The 5,307-nt window shown below is 42.0% G+C and overlaps 1 pseudogene; it reads right to left on the reverse strand.

Moving 5' to 3' along the window:
• Nucleotides 1-963: 963 nt before the first annotated feature.
• LOC124649815 lies at nt 964-3,893 on the reverse strand (annotated as a pseudogene).
• Nucleotides 3,894-5,307: the final 1,414 nt, after the last annotated feature.

Raw genomic sequence — 5,307 nt, forward strand, 5'->3', positions numbered from 1 at the left:
TATTGTGAACAAGTTTCTACGTGTGTGGTTTCTATTTACTTCACATTTTTATCTTGTAAATTTTACCTTAAGTATGTGTATTCATTCCATGTCCATACAATACATGAATATGCATATGGTAAAACTATTTCTCCTACAATAATAATTGTCTTTTTTAAAAGGAAAACATCATGGCACTTTATTTATTTGGCAGCAAGGTTACATCATGTAAAATGAAAGGCAACATAAAATCTGGAGGGTCACCATCCCATTCGTTTGGGTATTGCTGAAAAGAAATGTTCTCAATATTGCTAGCTTTGGTGAAGCATTCAGCTAGGTTAGCTAGGAGAGCTGCATACGGGCCCAAAATTTTAGTCATGTCGTTGCGGGCATTGACCAACTGCTGTGAATCTGATTCCACTACTACATTCCTGCATCCCAAATGTTCAATGTATTCGAATCCCTTGAGGAGAGTCATAGCTTCAGCTCCAACATTTGATAGAAGATGATCTAGAGGACAGAAGCGACCATCAACCACCTTCCCTCTAAAATTTCGCTTCACGTCACCAACTGCTCGATCTGATCCGGGGGAAGGTTGCGACGTGTGGCGCCCTGTGTCGTTCTAGCTCTTGGGGCATCATTTTTGGAGCAGCTCCTGGATGTTGGCGGATGTCGATGGAGTGGTATTCATCTACCACATTGTTGGCGTTGAGTCTCGGCGGCATGGTGCTGCAGGGTATCGACGACAAATATGGGATGATGTATGCGTGCAGGATGGTGGAGCCGTCTGGCCAGCCCCGTCTCCAGGATTTGGGGGCTCCGGTTCGACTTATAAAATGGGGCCAATATTTTTGTTTAAACACAATAACTAGTAAAACAAAATCAAGTGTACTTAATTATATAAGTTCAGTAGGCGCTATTTCATACAATGCTTAAACAAATAAGTATTATCTCCCAAAAAGTAAATATAGCACTAAACGAACCTCATGGTCTACCGAAAAGCATCATCCGTCTGGAATTTCTTGAAATGAAATCTTCAATCATATCTTTATAATTAATCTTCTCCAAGATATCATTCTCGAGTGCTATTGTCGCCAATCCACTGAGTCTTTCTTGTGTCATAGTAGAACGCATGTAGGATTTCAGCAACTTCAGTTTAGAGAAGCTCCTTTCCGCAGATGCAACAGTAACAGGAATAGTTAACAAAATTCTGTATGCAATATTAGCGAAAGGATAAAAGGGACGCTTCTCCAAAAACTTCAGAATATCCAGTGGACCCATAGATTTCTCAAGTAGATCCTGGATCAAACTTAACTCCCGCCACAATTCTTCTCCATCAATATCCACAAGCGTTTCTTCATCTACCTTTTCATGCTTAAGTGCAGCCTCAAGTTTGAGACAAGCATCCTTCAAACTCTCATCATCCAATAATCGCAGCCTATCTGAGGTAAACAAGAAACCAAAAGTTGTTTCATACTTCTGGTATTGTTCAAATCTGGTTTTAAGTGAAGCAATAGCTTGATCAACAATACACAGAAAATAATTGATCCTAAACGCCTCCTCTGTAGAATGTGATTCAGTAGTTGCATCAGCCGGTCCCTCGTCAAACTGCCTTTTTCTTGTAATTTTACGCTTGGTGCGAAAGGCTGGATTAATATCCAGCTCCATTGCAATTTCTTTAGCACCTTCCAACGCCTTTGAAAATCCAGTTTCTCTATACTTAGTGAAAAAGGATATCAGCCCCTGTACAGACTCAATTGCAACATCAATTAGCATGTCCTTTGATTGTAGTTGCTTGCTTACCGCATTAATATAGAATAATATTTCATACCATATGACTATAGAAACAATAAACTTGTAGTCACCAAGTTCATTTTCTGCCAATGATTTAGCCACACTACATGTCAATGAATCAGTATCAGTTTCAGCCACTTGCAGCAAAGCCTCCCTTATATCTGACATTTGAAACCTTATAGCCTTAACACTCTCAACACGACTTTCCCAACGCGTAGCTGACAATGACTTCAGAGTCAACCCAGTTATATTATCCTTCAGAATTTTCCACCTCTTTGTAGAATTAGCAAATGTTGTATAGATGCGCTGGATAATTCCAAAAAAATCTGTTGCATTACGGCAAGAATTTGCCATATCACATAGTGTCAAATTAAGACTATGGCAGCCACAAGCTGAATAAAAAGCTCTTGGATTTATATCCAAAAGTTTCCTTTGTACCCCTTGATGTTTTCCTTTCATATTTGATCCATTATCATATCCTTGCCCTCTCACATTATTTATATCAAGTCCAAGACTCTTCAGTTCATCTTGTAAAACATCAAACAAGCCTTGCCCAGTGGTATCATTCACAGGCAAAAAACCTAAGAAAGATTCCTCGATGCATAGAGAACCAGAAGATGCATCAACATACCTTATTATCAAAGACATCTCGTTCTTGGTGGCTTACATCGGAGTACAATCAAGTATAACTGAGAAGTACTTTGCCTTTTTTACCTTTTCAATGATTTCAGACCTGATTGCAGTAGCTAGCAAAGTTATCAACTCATTCTGGATGGAAGGACCAAGATAATGATCACGAGTTTTATCATTCGTAATTCTATCAACATGCTCTTTCATAACCGGGTCAAATTTAGCCAACATTTGAACCAGTCCCAAGAAATTACCATTGCTCGTCTTGGAACAACTTGCAATTAGTGCCACGAAATGCTATGTTATGTTCTCCAAGAAATTGTACAATGGAGACAATCCTGTATAAAACTTTTCTCCAATGCTCCCTTTCCTTTTCAAGTTCTCGCCGAGCAACTTTATCAATTGTCTGATTATTCTGCAACCTCATACGAAAGTCATACCATGTACTCATATTTGTGATATGTTCTCTACTAGTTTCATGTTGTTGAAGTCTACTGCTGAGATGTATCCAGTCACTGAAACCCTCATTTGGTAATGATCCTCTCACAAGCCCCTTTTTCAATAATTTGCAGCAAAAACAAAATATTTTGTCAAGCTCTTTACTGTATACAAGCCATTTCTATCACATGATTCTCCGTTTGGGAGAACTCTACTGTATGCCGATGCAGAAAACCTTCTTGATTTTTTGTCTCTTCGACCATGCTTAATAGACTTGTCTCTTTTAGGACCTTTTTCTAGCAAAATATCAATCATTTTCTGATTAAGACCATCCCAATATCTTGGATCGAATATATCAAGACCAAAAGAAGTATCCGTGCCATCAACACCAATAGCATCAGTACCTTCAACACCAGCACTAGCATCATTACCTTCATCATTGCCATTACCATTATCACCTTCATTATCAGTAGAAGCATCAGTGTGTTCATCGCTACTATCACCATCATCTCCTTCATCAAATTCTACAGAATTAGCGTCAACCTCTGTAGCAGTATCACCATGATCATCATCAACATCAACAACTCGAGTCTGATTTTCAGAATTCGCTTGAGGCTTTTTCACGACAAATTTATCTAGAGCACCCTTTAGGGACTGAGTTACTGCATCTAATCTCTGTTTCTTCCTCTTTTTTTCAGCACCGGATTGACACTTTGTTCTTCTCATGATTTGTCCTATTTAACAAATTAATGAATTACCAGATGCATCGGCATATAGTAGAGTGATCTTAGATTTGTACGGGCATAAATTTGTAGGAGAGGAAGCGATCAGATTACCTGCAAGGATTGCCCGATCTCTGCGTCGATCGGTCTCTGCGTGCCGTCGCGGGTCGAGCCTGAGGAGGACCTGATCGCCTGTCGCCTGATCGCGAGGAGCAGCGCCGCAGCGGTCAATCGAGTCCTGGACGCAACGCAAGGACCTGATCGCCTGTCGCCTGATTGCCAAGGAGCGACGTCGAATCGTAGATCGAGTCCTGCCTCCAGCCGAGCCATCGCGGGTCGAGGCGTCGAGCGCTGTTCTGGGTCGCGGGACGAATCGTCGATCGAGTCCTGCCTCCAGCCGAGCCGTCGCGGGTCGAGGCGTTGATCGCTCAATCGCTGGCCTCCAGTCCCGTTCTGGCGTTCTTGTCCGTGGCCTGTTGGGCCTTCCCAATATCGGGGGCCTCCCAGAAACGGGGGCCTGGATCGGTCGATCCTCTCGATCCGCCCCATCGACGGGGCTGCGTCTGGCGTCATGGTGGCATCGACGGTAGGTCTTGCATCAACGCGATGATCTCTCTTGAAGATGGAGTCGAGGAAGACGGCGGTAGCAACTTCTGTGGCGTGTGCATTGGCGTGCGCTGAGAGTCTGCTTGACTGGATGTGCTTTTCACCTGCTATTGGGCGGTTTGAGAAGGCATTTAATTTTTTGGATGATGTGAGTTGGTGTATTGTCACCCTCTTCATCCCATTGTAGGTTTAGTGAGGTGGCTTTAAGGTTGATCTTTTGTATTATTTCTTGTAAGGTTTTGTGAATAATCTAATAAAAAAGCCGTGTGGATCCTTTGGATGCAGAAGCTGGGACGATATTTCCCCCATTTCGAAAAAAAACTGCCTCGATCTGATCCATCGCTGAAAAAAGATGCATTTGTGTTTAGTTTATAATAGCCTCTTATTGATGTGTTCCAGGATGTTTCTTTGTGAACTGAATTCTTGCTTGCCGTACCATAGTTCACTATCAAAGCGTTTATTGCAAACTCCGATCTCACTGGAGTTGCTACCGCTGCCCCACTGACAAATTCTCGATGCTGCCACCAGATGTACCAACAGGTGATGTCAATGGATTCATGTAAGCCAAGTATACCTAAAACCGGCAATTTCTTTTCTGCTTTACAAAGCAAGTGCTCCAGACACCGAAAGATCCATGATCAAAGACTTCTCAATTATATCTTTTTAGCCAAGTGTTCACCAAACAGCTCTCGCTCTATCACATGTGAAGAGTAGATGACGAATGTTTTCATGTCCCAATTGACAAACTGGACATTGAGATGGTACTTTGATGTGTCGGGCAGCTAGGATAGCTCTTCCTGGCACAGTACCATGCAATGCTTTCTAAACAATTTTTTAAAACTTTGCTTGGAACGGATAGGTTCCACAATCTTTCTCAAACCGGGTTTGGTCTCATTGTCCCATGTCCGTCATTGCTTCGAACTCTTGAACCAAATTGATTATTCCACTCAATATGAGATACAATGCCCTGACATGTGGTACTACAAATAATGGCGATCACTAACAAGAGAATTAACGAGATTTGGCAAGTAAAGTGCTTTTCCATCTTGTGAAAGGAAAGGCCTAGGAAAAGCCAAGCTGGCAGCGGTACCTTTGGTTTGATTTGAGAGAGAGGCCCAGCCCATCTGATCTGCCGTGC

This window comes from Lolium rigidum, chromosome 1 (assembly GCF_022539505.1).
Source record: "Lolium rigidum isolate FL_2022 chromosome 1, APGP_CSIRO_Lrig_0.1, whole genome shotgun sequence".
Lineage (NCBI taxonomy): Eukaryota > Viridiplantae > Streptophyta > Magnoliopsida > Poales > Poaceae > Lolium > Lolium rigidum.